The 17,126-nt window shown below is 31.0% G+C and overlaps 1 protein-coding gene and 1 non-coding gene across 3 annotated transcripts in view; one reads left to right on the top strand and one right to left on the bottom strand.

The window, feature by feature from the left end:
- LOC118189660 (prolyl endopeptidase FAP-like) overlaps window positions 1-17,126 on the bottom strand; it is a 529,287-nt gene that overhangs the window by 382,708 nt on the left and 129,453 nt on the right. The window lies entirely within an intron of this gene.
- Window positions 6,978-7,049, top strand: TRNAC-GCA (transfer RNA cysteine (anticodon GCA)). The gene has a single exon. It is a non-coding gene; the product is annotated as a tRNA-Cys (tRNA).

Raw genomic sequence — 17,126 nt, 5'->3', positions numbered from 1 at the left:
TATAGAATGAATTTAAAGTGGATCCAAAAGGAATTATTTTGTGAAGTCTCTACGTATGTGAATGCATCTTTCATAACTTAAAAACGCTTAGCTATAGAACGTGCATTTATTCTGTTGGGGTTTATGAGTTATCGACGAAGTAGATTTAATTCAATCCAATAAATAAGCTTAAATGAAATGCCAGAAAAATGCGTATAATTTAATATTCCGTACAAGGAAGTCGTGTCGTGTACACATCAGATTTTTTACATAAAGTAACATTAGAAGTTACATGTCAATACTAAAGCTTGCTGATGTTTTTTAGCGCACGAATTCTGCAAGATCCTGTGAATAGTCTCCATTTTTTAAAAAAATTATATCAATTAAAACTGTTCATAACAATCTGCGCAGAAATGATCATAACTTAATCTCTTAACATCATAAACTGATTTATAAACGAATATTTTATTTTTAGTCTCTTACGCATGCAAACTTTATCTCAAATTTTATCAATAAAACTTTATATGATCTCCGATTTTAACATCATATATATCTCATTAAAATTTTGTCGTATGGTAGTCACACTTCTTGTGTTTTATTTTTTTAACGAGTATACAATTTTTTTAGCAATATTGTGGTTAAAGAAAGCATTTGGAAGCAATTTTTATGTAATCCCATAGGAAAAATTCCAACGGAGTGTAATCCGGCTATCGTAGATGCCATTCAGCACTACCTCCATACCCGATAATTTGTTGTCCAAAATAATGTTTAAGAAAGCTTCGCACTCTAACTGCCTGGTGTGCAGGGACACAGTCATGTTAGAACCATAAGGACCGTAATGCGGACAGGAGAATATCACCTAGAGAGTCAGGTATGATATCCTGTAATAGTTGGAGGTACATCTGTCCGATTAAATGTGCCTTCATAGAACACAGGTCCCAGGAACAGATACCGCACCACATGTTAATAGATCAGCGCACTTGGTGTTTGGCTAATAGTCCCCAGGAGGAATTTTTCAACGCTAAGTAGTAGGCTCTGTGCCAGTTTGATAATCCGGCACGTTTCAACAGTGCCTTGTCATACAACACAAAAAATAAAAGTTTTAAAATGAAAGAGCTGGCGTATTCGAAATAAAATTATCGTCTGCCGTCGAGAGTATAATAAGGTTTGAGATTATGCTGTTTGTATGAAGCAAGCGCAAACACCTTTTAAACTAAAATTTTAAATGCATTGGAAATGACGTTACAGTGAAGTACAATAAGTTTTACAAACGCTACAGTACAGTAAGTTTTACAAACTTTACAGTACAGTACAACGCCACAATCTGCAACTGCGCACTACTACATTCCCGAAATCTGAATATTCAGAGTAGAATCGTCACGCATTGATTGAGAACGTCTTTGGGTATACAGGTGGCAATTTATCTTATCCGTGTGAACCAAATGTCGTTTCCTACTAATTAATTAATGCTTTAAAACTTTCTAATTGGAAATTTTGCTGTATCATTTTTCTTTCTCGATTTGCAATGCCTATGTTCCAAATTTCGCCACTAGGGGCAATGCTGTCATTTGCATTAGATCGGGCTAATCATTTTACTGTACCGTTGCCTCACTTGCGCAGCTGTAACTGTCTCCGTTCGCAAGAATTTTCGTGTTAAAGGGACTTTCCTATGCACCATGTATAATATTTTTACGATATTACTATACAATGTATAATATAAACATTACTGTATTACTATATAATATATTGCCGTATGCAATACAAAATGTACTGCATAGAGCTCCTGCCAAAAATGAAAAGTACGTCACTTGATTAGCCTGGAAAAGCAGTTCATGTGGTAGAGGTCTGGTATCTCATCTCATTGATATCTAGACTGCACATTTTAAGTGCCCAGTGCCTTTCTGTACAGGAAGAAACAAGTTTAGCAAGATTTTCGTCTCCCCTTGGAATTTCTCTCTCTTTTTCCTGTTCCTCCCTCTTCTTTCTTTCCTTTTTTCTTTTTTTCTTTTGTATATTGAATGAGGAAATTTTAGATTCACATTATCTTTACTAGTTCTAATGGCAAATATTGTAAGCCTATCCTAAAAAACGGAGACTTCTAGCCGAAATCATTACAAAAATCTGATATGACAGTCAGAGTCAAAGATTGACCAATTTACATTCTGCTCCATAACTATGGATGAAAGAAATTATATAAATGTTACTGCTGTTATAATTAAATTAAAATGAGTTTAAAGTTTTACAAATGTTAAAATTATATAAATGTTTTTATTAATGTTATTATTATTTTTAAGAGATGTTAATGAGAACTTTCAAATTACGCAGGAACTAGGATGCATGATCATTTTGAAAGGAACAACAGGATGTGATATTTTTTGTGAACTCCTGAAGGGCTTTCAAATTTAAAGGTACCAATAACCAATATATGCAACACTCATGTATTGTATTATACAAAAGAAAGGTGACGTAGCGCAGGGTGTGTTTTCGAACGAGTTTGGCAGACAACATTGTGTCATTATTCTATAAGAAAGAGTGTTCTACGGAGAGAGTGTTCTATGTTGGAAGACACAGTACAGTTGTAGAGACATTAGTTTATTTTTATGCGAAAGACTTGCAAAATGAGCAATGCCCTCGCGGAGACTCGAGCCTCGAACCTCTCGAAATACGCGCCGAGCGTGCTGACTATCACCTGACTGAGCACTTAGCGCACTTCTCAGAATTAGTACATTGCAGTTCGAACTTGAATTTAAGAATTTTTACTTCCTCGTACGAAGTAAAAAGGAAGTATTGTAATCGCGAAAAGTTTCAGGCAACATATTTCAACGAAAATATCCATTTTGACAGCTATCGAATGCAATTTAACGATGTTTTTGCGTGATATGTCTGCGTAAGGACAGAATAAAAGACACCTTTCCTCCAAAAAAATTATAAAACTGCTTTAAAATTAATTCTGAAAAGAATTTTTCGTGGCGTCTGTACGAACGTATGTATGTACGTACGTACGTATCTCGCATAACTCGAAATCGAGTAGTCTCAGAACGTTGAAATTTTGTATATAGGACTGCTATAACATGTAGATGTGTACCTCGTATTTTGGTTGCAATCGGCCGCACCAAATGTATATAAATATATTTATATATATATCCACTCTGTTACCTAGCTCAGTGATCTCAGTGTCTTTACTCTTATATGTTTGTAAATTGTACATTTCTTGCTTTAAAAATGATTGAATGTTGTTTTTATCTTCCGGTTAAGGTTTTTATGTCTTTCGTAATTCTGGAAGCAATATTTGTACAATTATCAACAATTTAAAAGCTGTTTAAGTGCGGTTAAGTTTTAAATAACATGGCGGACATATTTGTTTGCATTTGAAAGAGCAGAATTGTAGATTTGTTGCCAATGTAGAGCGACTAAGCTTCGCAATACAAAAATAACGCCTTCATTTATTATTGCGAATTAAATCATGCTTAATCCTTTCTGGAATTTTTTCGAGGAAATAAGTTTTTAAGATTTACTTCGTAATTTTTAATGCAGATATTTTGACTTTTTATGTATTTTTGCCTTGTCGCGAAGTGAGAACTGGATTAATTGAAAGAGAAAAACTAAATCGTCTGTGAAAAACTGTTTCTTTTCTGTTTTGTTTGCTTAATTTCTTTCATACATCGTTTAAGCTTTATTATAGTATTTGAATGGAACATGTGGCAATGATAATTCTTCAAATGATATAAATTTTGTGCATTCAGAGTGTCGTTATAGTAAAAGAATATAGTGAATTTTAAAGAGTGCATTTATTCTATTGTGGTTTATGCGCTGTCGACGAAGTAGATTTAATTCAATCCAATCAATTTAAATGAAATTCAAGAAAAATGCGTATTATTTAATATTCCGTACAAGGAAGTCATGTGGTGTACACATCAGATTTTTTTTTAATGCAGTTATGGTTTTATTTATCCCATTAATATTTGTACACTCTTTTTAAAGTTTTAGAATAAATTATATTGGCCGGCTAATTTTTTTCTTTCATTTTTTTGTCCAGCTAATACAAATGTTTACCCATCATTGGCCTGGAGGAACGGATGCCTTCATGAAGACTTTCTAAGGGAAATTACTATATCTACGTTAACGCAGAGAAAACCGCCAAAACACAAATGAATCCAGCCTGTTCGCAGAGATTCAAACCCAGGTGAAATTACCAGTGTTACCAGTATCAGATGGTGGGCCTAATTCAACTAGTAACCGACTTCGAATGCAAATTGAAGATGACGTTAAAAATACCAAGTTTTAAAATAAAATATCTCGGTCATTATATATAAGTTAGTCTTTCTGTGTTTCATTTTTTATAACAAGTGCACAATTTTCCTAAATATAAACATAGGGACGAGAGGACGTATAAATGTTAGATTTCGTATTTTATACATTTTTTTAAATTTTAAATTACAAAACATGAATTTTTGCGTCATTAAAACATTTTGTAACTGGCAATGTATGTCTGTGACCAAATAAAAGCTGAGTAATAATTTTACGCGCACAGTGTATATCTCTTATTATTGATTCTATATACCAATATCACAGTACCATATAGTATTGTGTTATGAAGTAGTTTTGCTTAGTGTGCTTAGAAGCAGTTTTAATCCAGCTATACTTTTCAGTGTGCATACTAGATAGTTTAAAAAAGATAAAAATTAACATTATTAAAATAGAGTACTTTTTTCTTCATCAAAAGCAGTCTTTACAAAACAATTTTTTAGAAAGCCTATTTAAAATAGAGATATTTAAATATTACACTCAGTGAGAAGCTTAGAATGCCATATACCCATGTGCTTATTTGGCATTTAAGAAAATATATCCTCTTTGATATCCATACAAATTTTGCTTATTAGAAATAAAACTTTTGAGCAGGAAAAGGCGAGACACTTTGAGTTATAAATTTTCCTAATTGAAACTAAGAAAAACTAGATCTGAGAACGTGCGAAGAATTTACAGTTGCGTTTTAATACATAAAGAAAATATACGATTACCTGTGCGAAACCCTGAGAAATCTGCAAAAGCATTCATCTGTTATTGCCATATCTCATGTTATATATCTATGTCACCTCAAAGTAAAACAGGGTTTTACGTCACATAATAAAATTTTAATGATTATTTATAAATTATTAACAGTCTGGTTATTAATTACATATGACTAAAAGTAATTATTATTGTTGCACAGTCCATCCAGTCCAAACTGTCACACAAGCTGTGAAGGTGGGCAGAAAGAATAGCGTTATTTCAAAGAGCTTAAAATAATTAAAATAGTGATATGAATTTTCCTGAAAAATAATCTTTAGTGCTGTCTTAGGAATATTTATTCATCATTTTTCAAATTAACAATATGCATTTACTAATTTCGATCGATTTATAATATTTTGACCGAGAATTATAAAACTGCAAAAACATCTCTCAGATCCTTCAGCATCTACAACCGATGAATTCTGGAAAGAGTCTCTTATTATCCCTTATCTGGATTCCTTAATACTATCACTAAAAGAAAAAATTTCTAGCAATAATTTACCAGTATTTTCTTTGTTCTTATTACACCTGTGGCTATGCTAAAGATGCCAGTGGAAGAATGCACCAAAAAGGCAGAGTGCTTTCGCGATTTTTATAATTTGAAACATTTTGAGAGTGAAAGAGAACTCTGGTATAATTTCTGGAAAACGAAGAAACTAGAGATCGACAACGTGAAGGAGTTAAATATGGAAGATTTGGTAAAAGAGGCGACAATTTTTTTCCCAGAAATGAAACGCGCTCTTCTTAAATCTTTGTCTCAAAATTGTACTATTGAATGATCTTTAAGTACCCTGCGCAGAGTAAAAACTTGATTGCGGTCTACAATGATAGAGAGTCGCTTAAATGGGCTGTGTATGTTACGTGTGCATTGAAAGCTAATTCAAGAAACGAGAATAGAAATAGTTTTAGAACGATTTAGTTCAGATACCAGAAAAATTGTTGTAATATAAAGACCAATTAAAAAATACTCAGAAGTCTCTTTATGCCTATTTGCCATATTTCAACCATCTGTTTAAACTCATGTATTCCAGTTCCATTATTTATTTCATGTTTATTTGACTGTACAAAGCATGTAAGTGCTATCCTGAAGGAAAGCTTCTTAGAGGAGAATTTTCTGAGGTAATCTCGCTAGTATTTAATTTATAAATGCATAAGGGAAAAAATCCCAATAAACACTCATGCAGCCAACCAATTAATCCTCTTTCAAATCGAATTACTGTTGCTCAGCAATTTTATCTGCTCTACAACTGACGAATTCGTTTTCTCGGTCTAAGATCGTTTGCACCCCCTAGCTCTGATCTTGGCTACGCCCATGCTGTAAAGTATTAGAAATCTCTCTTATTTATGACACTTTTAAAAATACAAAATAAACCTTATACAAAATAACTTATTGGAAATTACTTTTAAAGACTTTAATAATAGTTAATGCTGTACGCAAACAGCATGCTTTTTATTGTCGAAATTGGATGGAAGATCATATGCACTGTCGATCGGGAACAGGATTATTTTATGATATATAGGATTTTATTGCATACTGAAAACAATAACTTCCCCATCAAATGTTAAAAATTCAAATTAAAAATGAATAAAAATAATGTTTAAATTCGAATTGCAACTTTATTAGACTAGAAATAATATTAATCCTTGTACTTCATTAATATTTTGTTATTTCGTAATATTTTAGAGATTGCATCCGGTTTTAAGATACTTTGCGATCTCCCTTCATTATTTAAATTAGGTAATGCGAGTTATTTAATTGAAGTACGTTTAACTAAGCCCATTTTTCCGTTTCCTCTTTCACACAGAAATTTTTCTCTCTAAGAACTGCGCATGCTCGTTCTGAGAGATTCTTTGGTTCCAGTCACCACGCTTTCGGTTACACATTATGATTTGCGTTGGTGATGCAATAGAAATCACTAATGGAAGAATTTAACTACTGTACATGCTGTGGGGGTATAGCTCAGTGGTAGAGCATTCGACTGCAGATCGAGAGGTCCCCGGTTCAAACCCGGGTGCCCCCTGCATATTTTTTTAATACAATTTTAAATCTGTTAAAATTATCTCTCGTAATGATTTTTAGTGCAGAATTTAATGGCAAAGATATTCAATTTAAATAATATTTCTTTTCATTTTTAAAGCAAAGAATTTTAAATCGCAAGTTTTTAAATTTCGTGCTTTTAAATGAAATTTAAAATTTAAAATCTGTTAAAATTATCACCCGTATTGAGTTTTAGTGAAGAATGTAATGGCAAGGATGTGAATTTTAATATTAGAGAAATTTTAAATTTCTAAACGATCAAAAACGTCGAGATTTTAATTTTTATGTTTTAAAAGATCAAAATCGTATAAGCTTTAAATTTTCTGAAGTATTTAACAGGAGTAAGATATCTGTTGAACATGCAGATGAAAGGAATTAATTTCAAAAACTTTTTTAAGATATAATAAAACCGAAGTAAAAAGCAGTATAATCCTTTCATTTTAGAAGTAGTTATTTTAATAACGTTTTACGAATACATTTACGATTCTTCCATATTCGATTCTGAATAATAATTATTTGTATTATTTATAATAAATATTATATTATTGCCTTTTATATTATTCTTTTAATCGTATTTTAAATAGCTTGTGAGCAAAAAACGATGTCAGGATGAAGTTCTCCTTCAAAATTACAAATTGTAAATAAACGCGTTCGACTTACAGCACCTGAAACTGAAAGGCACTGTGGCCAATTTTTAGTTACAACGCAATTTTTAGTTAAATAATTGCTGTTGAATTGTAACTTAAATTTTAAATAAAAAAGCAGAATAATTTAGGTTTATGTCACTGTGATAAACAGTCGTTTCTTAAAATGAGCTAGGTGCAAGAATTTTTTAAAGACGTTAATTACTATTGTGAGTTATCTCACTTGTTTGACAATAATTTCAGAAAAAGTCTATAAATTTTATCATGGCGAGAAGCGTCTGCCGTTGGAGGACTGCGAGTGTTCAAAATTGAATAGCTCTAGGTGCCGCCGTTTTCCCACAATACAAGGAACATACATAGATACATATAGATTCTTCATTATTTAACAATATAGATGAATATCCTAAAATTAGTGTTTAATTTGTATTACTCTTATTTAGGATACAAAAGAGAAGTTTAATTTATCGAAACTGTATGCTACGAAAATATAATTTGAATATTTAATTTAAAATAATTTTAAATTCATGTAGCTTTTTATACGGAAATGAAAGGTATGTTTACGTTAACATATCTCTGTCATACGTATGTTTCAAGTTAACCTATATTCTTCAAGTTAACTGTATTTTGTAGTTTTCATCTGAGCAAGATAAGGGAATGGTATATTCCTAAAACAATGAAATTTCATTTTTCATCTCCGGAAGGTAAGGAATGGTTAGTTCACGACAAGGGTCTAGTTTCTGTTCAAAGGAACCAAAACTTCTTTGCTAAAAAGGAAATACCGAACTAATGGTCAGAAGAGGTTTTAATTACGTTTGCACTTGCACTACAACATGAAATACATTGTTCCGGACGATACCATTTCATAAATGTCTTCTAGCCAGAGTACGTTAACATTCTGAACAATCAGATTCAAATATTATGAGTTTCATGCAAGTAACATAACTTTTTCGCGAACTCATTCAACAAAAAATATTAAAAAAAGTAAAATGTACCTATTTTCATTTCTTATTTTCCATTTTTTCCACTTAATTGATAAATAGCTGAAATTCTGTTTTAATATTCATACGAAATGAATTACCTTTTACCTCATGCATGTATATTTAAAGCGTGAAAGCCATGAAAAAGGAACAACGATGATGAATATTGAAAACGTGGTCTCTGAGGGATTTGAACAGACTGACAGTGAATTATGAACTTAATAAAATAAAATTCCATAGCTTATACATATTAAAATTGTCCTGGGAATTTGTAAAGGCAACTTTTACGAAAATTATAGGAAATTAACACAGTTAATGCCAAAAATAAAAAAATAATAATGAAACATTAAATGAGGTAAAGAAGTGAAAGGTGTGTCTCTCAAAGAGGGTGAAGCTTTTGACCTAATTTAGCGGACTCCGAATTTTAGGACTCAAGCATTCAAATGTTTTTTCTTTGATCTAAGTTTCTCAAAGACATTCGTTTACTATACCAAGTTTTTGTTCTATATGAAGATATAAACATAATGGTGCCTGAAATCATAGAAAAATTTTCGAGAATATTTAGTTTTAATTGCAGAAAAGGATTCTTCCAAATAGAATCAAGAATGATGTATAGAATAAACTGTATTTTCATACAGTATACAGAACTTCTGTGAAAACATTAACCCCTAAATCCTAAAAAAATAAGTAAGTACATAAATAAAATTTCAAATAAAGAGTGTGTTGAACGACTTTGAAGTCGTTTAATTAATCTTTATGATGTAAAGATCACTTTCTTAAATGTTTGATCTGATAGCCGTTTTGCTGGTCTATAGGTCTACATCGCGATTTCCATAACAGAAGAGTTTTTAATAAAATTACCAGGGAATACTGATTTCCATTCCTTCCCCACTACTTTCCAGAGTCCAATAACCGTGGCTAATAATTGGTGGATTTGCGCTTAGAAAAACTCTTTTTAGTGATCAAAGGTCCAAAAGTGCAATACACTGCCAAGATGCTATCCGTCCTAGGTCATTTTTGCTTACCATAGCAGACATAATTGTTTACATTTGAAACTTAGCATAATAATGAATTCAGTTTCTGCACCTTCAGTGTCTTTTTGCCGAGTGGAACCAAAATTAAACTTTCATTTTTGTGCACCGAAAAATCTGTCTTGTTGCCCTGCTCGCAGTATTACTCGTTTTTGCGTAGAAAATCTAATTTTAATTCTAAAAATTGTTTTTTTTTTAGTTGTTTTAACAGTATTCGGAGTTTTATTTTTTTCTATATTTTTAAATTTTTAATGAAGATGTTTTGAGGTATTATGTATTTTTAATTTGTCGCGAACTGAGAACAAAAGTCATTCAACGAGAATTATATCTCTAATGAAATTCAAGGAAATAATTATTTCGTATTAGCGGAAAATAAAGTCTCCACTCTGTCTCGGACAGAGGAGAATGTTTACGAGAAGCGCATGCGCATTAGGTAAGCGGTGCTAAATCGTCTGAAAAAACTGTTTCTTTTTTATTTAGTTTCTTTTATACATCATTTTAGATTTATTATAGTATTTGAATAGAACATGTGGCAACGGTTACATAAGTCTTCAGATGAAATAATTTTTATGCATTATGAGTCATAAAATGAATGAGATATCACGCTGTTAAGTAAACCTAGTGCCAAAGTGTCGCTATGATAAATATATATAGTGAATTTTAAAAAGTGCAGTTATTCTATTGTGGTTTATGCGCTATCGACGAAGTACATTTAATTCAATTCAGTAAGTTTAAATGAAATGCAGGAAAATTGCGTATAGTTTAATATTCCGTATAAGAAGGTCGTGTGGTATACGCATCAGATATTTTTATTTTGCTGACTAATTAATTTTTAGATCTTTCTTTCCTCTCACTTTCATTTTAGTTTCAACACAACATTTCGGACATCTACAAATAAAAGTCAAACGAGTTAAGAGAAATGTGTAAAACTGAAAAATTTATATACGATCTTAGTAAAATAAATTGTCTCCTCTGTTCTTTAGGCTCTCAAACAGGGTCGGTAGAGTATAATGTCTTTAGGTTCTTATGTTCTTTAGGCTCTCAATCAGGATATTAGGGTCATGCTGGAGACGTGAAAAATGAGCAGTACCCTAGCCGGGATTCGAACTCCGGATCTCAGAAATACGTGTCGAGTGTGCGTCCAGTTTCATCACCAAGACATGCGGAAGAGAAGGAGAAAACACTTAATATAAATATTTATTCTTATGCGGTTATCTTTCTCTTAGAGCATCAAAGTTTGAAAATTGAAGAAGAAATTGTAAATTAAAGGTTAAACAATATAAAAATTAAAAATAGTCTGAAAATTAATACTTATTTTATTGTACGGAGGGAATCCAGCTGTACCGCTCTTCAGCTTAAAAGCCGCAACTGCTTGTGGGTACTTATGGAAGCGCAGTTTACTAGAAACAAAAACAATCAGTTTCACTACAATACCAATTAATTATCATAGAATAAAACTATGAGCCGATTAGCTCGGACTGACTGACCCTTTTCTAGATTAGTTGATACTTTAATAATGATTTCTTCTTTAAAAATTTTCTGTAGACAATTTTTTTTCTGTTAACTTAAGAAGGTTCTAGAAACTAAGAGTATCTTCTTACCGCAAATATTTTGACTTTTCTATGACATTATTATATTATCGTGAACTCATTAGTTCATATTATCGACTCTCAAAATACAATTTTACGTCTTATGGACCCTTTCACAGCTTTAATGGAATCAAGTTGGGAAATGAAGATTTGGAGTTTTTTTTTTTTTTTTTTTTTTTTTTTTTTAAATTTATGACATGCTCCGTTGTTTTGGCACTACAGACAAAAAAAAAAAAAAAAAAAAAAAAATGATGCCTCATATAGGATTAAGGGAAACTGACCCATATCCACGCTACACATGGCGAAAAAAAACGAAAACGCCTATGCAGCTAGCTCGTTCGCCAGGACTCTAACCCTGAACGAACTATTAGCGTTCAGTGGCTTTTACCATTCCGCCACAGAGTAACATTTTTTTAAATCTTTTGTATTTTACATTGCGATTGTGATGAGGGCATGAAATATCAAATGAATAGAGTTTGCTTCTGAAAAAAAAAAAAAAAAAAAAAAAGCACAACATAACACCATAAAGACAGTTTGCATTACAATATAATCAATCACAAATAATAAAAGTCATGAGTAGGGTTGCTTTTTAATCTAACTTTCAAAACTGTGCAACATACAGAAAGAACAGTAGTTCTGTTGCTGCAATAAAATGATATTGGGAAATCATGTAGAATTCAAGAGTAAAAAGAACAATTTTTTAATGTGTAAAAAACTAATTTCAGAGAAGGTTGACAGAAATTTCCTGAATGGATGATATTAAGTTATATAATGGTATGAAGAGAAAATTCATATCTAAAACAAACACAGTATATTCACAAAAACTATGCAGTTTGTGTACGAGAAAAACATGCTAAAAATAAAACAGGAATAAATATATGAATTATATATTCAAAACATGCTACTAAAGAACGTAAATTTCTCAAAACGATAGATACCAAATCCTACTGTATATTTAGACATATAACTCTGTGATAACATGAATTGTTTATTTTATTAAATATCAATAATTGTACTGGTTGATGCGTGGGAGTAATACCAACTGATCTATTGTAAATTTTAGGTGTCCTTTGCACTTCTACTTCAATTTAAAAGATGGATTAAAATCACTTTAAATAAGATAAGAGAATTCAATTAAGATAGAAGTCATTTAGTCAATTTATTTCTTGACCGAATAGTAGAATTATTCAGAATTTATTTCTTGACCGAATCAGAATTTCTTGACCGAATAGTAGAATTAAAATACGAAAAAAGGATGAAATTAATTCTGTAGAACGCAAAAACTATAAAAAAAGTCTGAAATCTATTTCTAGAAAATATCACATGACTGAATTTTGGAATATAAAAAATATCATCTGAAATTAAAGTACAATAAAGTCAATTGAGGATAAATGTTAAAAAGTGATAAGGCAAGCAACACTGAGGAAAAGAAAGAACGTAACTACAGTTTATGATCGAGTCTGGCGACTTCCATTAAGATGGTTACGATAATAAATAAGTACCTTTTAAAGGACTGTTACGGTAATTATAATAAAGAATTTCAGCTTGCTAAATAACTGAGTGGATGAGAATATTGAACACTGAGTGTATCATGCTAGATCTGATTTCTGGAAAAAATCTGGCTGAGTTTGGTTTTCCTGATTTTTTATACGTAAGACCTAGATTCGAGGCTTTGCAATGGACATTTATAAGGCATTTTCTTCCTCCTTCCAGCATGCCTTCGTAGTCCCGGTGAGGTCATTGTTCATTTTTCATGTCTCCTGCTTAAAAGAAAACCTAATGACTGTATAGTGGCGCCCGAGCTAAAAAGGTAGTAGACAGTAATTCGTCACCCCCAAGATTTGACCATGGAGGTAGGAAAGGGGGGAGGGGCCAACCCGCGCTAAAAGTGAAGCACTGCTTTGAAGCTTGGGTCACCAGATGGGGTGTTCTTTGTTTACATTCAGAAGCTCGCTTGACAAGATTCTGATAGTATTTCGACACACGACAGTTCCATACAAATCGAAAAGGGACACTTTCGCATGAAAGAAACATTCATAGAGTGATGGATAATAGCAATTTGTATAGTTTAGTGACATTTACGCAAAAATCACATCTTGGTTATTTTTCGATAACTAACAACAGCGATTTTGATTATGAATTTGTTTTATAAAATTATAAGCTGTTGCATTACAAAAATATAGATTTTAAGAAAAATGTTATGCTTAAAGAATGAAAAATACCTTACGGTACATTTAAAATTGTATACGTCTTTCGATACCCTTGATAGAGTATTCGCTACTTTTATTTTATTTTCCAAACGTCAAAATGTTTTAAATAAAACAAATTTTTTTCACATCCATATATTATTGTAACATGTACCTTTTAAAATTTTTTAGAGGAGAGGCTTTACTGCTGCTCATTTTAAAACCATCGTTTTAATTTTATATATCTGAAAAATAATCACTTTGGGCTTACACGTTTTATAAATATAAAATTATGTATGTTAAAATATTTGTAATTAGGCACATAGGTCAGATTAAGTTTTTATTAAATAGAGTAACGCATGCAAGGGCTATCTGCCTAAAGAGAGAGATGCCATCGTGGAGGAATTTTGAAGAAAAACTGACATTTGAGTGGGTATTAAAAATAATACTTATAATTTTCATTCAAATTATATTCATATATATTTTTTATGTAAAACTTTCGGGTGTATGCTAAATTAGTGTAAATTACTTTACCCGAAAAATATAGTGAATGCAAAAAAATTAAAGATTTGGACATGCCGGAAATGAAAAATGAAATATGTATGGGTATATATGCATGTGCTTGCAAAAAGCATGTATCTGCCTTTGACAAAATACTTAAATATTCCTTAAATTATTTATAAATGTATTTGAAATGAAGAATTTATTCACTTATAAACAACTGCAAAAGTACTGTGAAGAAATCTAATTATTAAATATATCTAATTTATAATGATTATAAATGTTATCTAAATATATAATAACCTTAATATTGAATTGTAAACATAAATTGAAATCCTGTTGACAAATACGTTATAAAACTATTTAAGCAAGAATTGTTCGTATTGGAAAGCAATCTGTTAAAAGGTATTGTAAAGCAAATGCTATGAGATGGGCACTTAAGAACGTAATAAAGAGTTTTGGAATATGTATTGTTGAAATGAAGGGTAAAAAAAATCTGATAAGTATAATTAACAGAATTATTCCCCTTACATTTTATAATAACTCAGTTACAAGTTTTAAATAATACTTAAAAAAAAAAAAACTTATTTTATTCCCTTTCAGAAATGTTCAGAGAAAGTCAAGTACTATTTAATACCTATTTAATTATTAGGAATTAGCGAAATACTTATTTAAAGTATTTCGTTAATTCCTAATAATTCTCTAATTTAAAATGAACCGAATAGAGCATTAATTATAAATTAACTTACATTTTTCGATTTAAAAGATGCCTCAGAAGCCAAAAAATCATGTCATATTTAAGAAAGTATTTTAGGAAGAAGCTCTATAAATAGAAAAGAAATAATGCATAATTTTAATATTAATAATACAATAAACTTTGATCTTAATTTTTGTACCTTAACCGAATAAAATCGAATTACCTTAATTTTTTTTTTCTTATGTAATTAACGAAAACTTGTGAAAATATTTCATTCAAATTAAACCATTCTGAGAAAACTGTCCTGTGAAAAGTATAGCATTTAATTCCGTTCAGAATGAAATGTTGTTTAAAAATATGTTGTTTTCACATACTTAGGACTCTGAAGTGTTGTAGAAAAAGAAAATATATACATTTATATGTATATTTACGACGTAATTACAAAATATTTACATCCGAACGCGTCAAATCCCATAGAGCTGAATGGTAAATGACCCAATGTTTTCGTCACCACGTAGGGATCGCCGGTGCTTCAGAGCAGGGTACGGGAGAAACTTGTTTAGGGCGACTCCATCTTACTTCCTACCTCCATGGATTTGGCGGTCGATTCCCCTTTAAAAGGGGGAGTATATAAGATATTCTTTATGGTGTAACGATGGCAAACTTGGCGCGTCCCAGCGATGGAACTGCACATTTTTTTACGTTTTCTACTTCAGAATACCTTATTGATTCTGCAACAATATTGAGAAACGTAAAAGTTTTGGTATGTTATAGAACAATCCGATTCGAGTTGATTAAAAACATACATAAAATGAAACATACATAAAATGCGATATAAACGTATGCATAAAAGTGCAAATGCACAAAATAAAAATGCAAACATAATTAAAATACAGTATCTGTTCTGTAAGTTTGTTACTCTCATTGAAAAATAATTCCCAAATCTAAAACTAATTTTTTAAAACCCTTTTATAATTTAAAAAGTTTTAATATAAAATTATATCTTATCTCTCTCTCGACAATATGTGTTTATTAATATAAGGTGAAGTTGCTTATTAGTTAACGGTAGCATACTAAATAATTAATTACAGTGAAATTAGTTAGATGTCACGAAATGTAACTTCAGTTAACATTTTGAAACATATAACACTAATAAAATAACCCCAGATGAACTAAAATTGCTAAATACATATATAAGTTATTTATCCTAGGCAAAAGTACTCCCATTATTTCGCGTTAAAGCCTCAGATTTCACAGCATTATTCAATTGGCAAAGAATGTGTGCTAAAGAGTAATAAAGTTTTAAAGCATATTAATTACTTCCTTGTACGAAATAAAAAGGAAGTACTGTAATCGCGAAAAGTTTCAGGCAGCATATTTCAACGAAAATATCCATTTTGACCGCTATCGAATGCAATTTAACGGTGTTTTTGCGTGATATCTGTACGTAAGAACAGAATAAAAGACTCGTTTACTCCAAAAAAATTATAAAACTGCTTTAAAATGAATTCTGAAGAGAATTTTTCGTGGCGTCTGTACGAACGTATGTACATACGTGCGTACGTACGTATCTCGCATAACTCAAAAACGAGTAGCCTCAGAACGTTGAAATTTTGTATATAGGACTGCTATAACATGTATGTGCACATCATATTTTGGTTGCAATCGGCCGCACCAAACGTATATAAATATATTTATACAATTTATTTCCTAAACAATATTGATTAATTGATTATATTATCTCCTAAGTTTAACTAAAGTAGAATTATTTTAAAAGAGTGAATCCATACTGGTAAGTTATATTTTGAAAGATGTTTTGAAGTAACTTGAAAGTAAAATGTTAATAATGTTTTAACGGGGACTGGGATTAAATCATCATGAAGAACAAAATATTAATTGTAAAAGGAAAAATTAAAAACATGTAATCATTGTCATTGATCGGATATTAGTTGACTTTTCAAGGGGAACAAACCAACTCCCGTTCAATGAACAATAATTAATAAAAATACGTAAATACGAAGGTGTTTCGTCTTTATTCGAGTTATAAGGTAAAGCCAAACCGGCAATTCTAGTCAGGCCAAATATTTCCGCGAATAGAAGGGATTATGAACCAATGCTGATACTCAAAGAACTTATTCTTATATTTATATATATATATATATATCCACTCTGTTACCCGGCTCAGTGATCTCAGTTTATTTACTCGTATATAACTGTAAATTGTACATTTTTTGCTTTAAAAATGATTGAATTATGTTGTTTTTATCTTCCGGTAAAGTTTTTTATGCCTTTAGTAAATCCATATGCAATATTTTTAGAATTATCAACAATTTTAAAGTTGTTTAAGTGCCACTAAGCCTTTTTTTTATGGCGGCCATTGATTGTTTACATTTGAAATAGCAGACTAGTGGATTTGTTGAAAATCTAGAGAAACT

The sequence above is a fragment of the Stegodyphus dumicola genome, chromosome 6 (assembly GCF_044657685.1).
Source record: "Stegodyphus dumicola isolate Sdum_Otavi_A_Nest chromosome 6, ASM4465768v1".
In the NCBI taxonomy this organism is placed as follows: Eukaryota; Metazoa; Arthropoda; class Arachnida; order Araneae; family Eresidae; genus Stegodyphus; species Stegodyphus dumicola.
The sequence above is the reverse complement of the archived record's forward strand: the minus strand, read 5'-3'. Positions and strand labels throughout refer to the sequence as shown.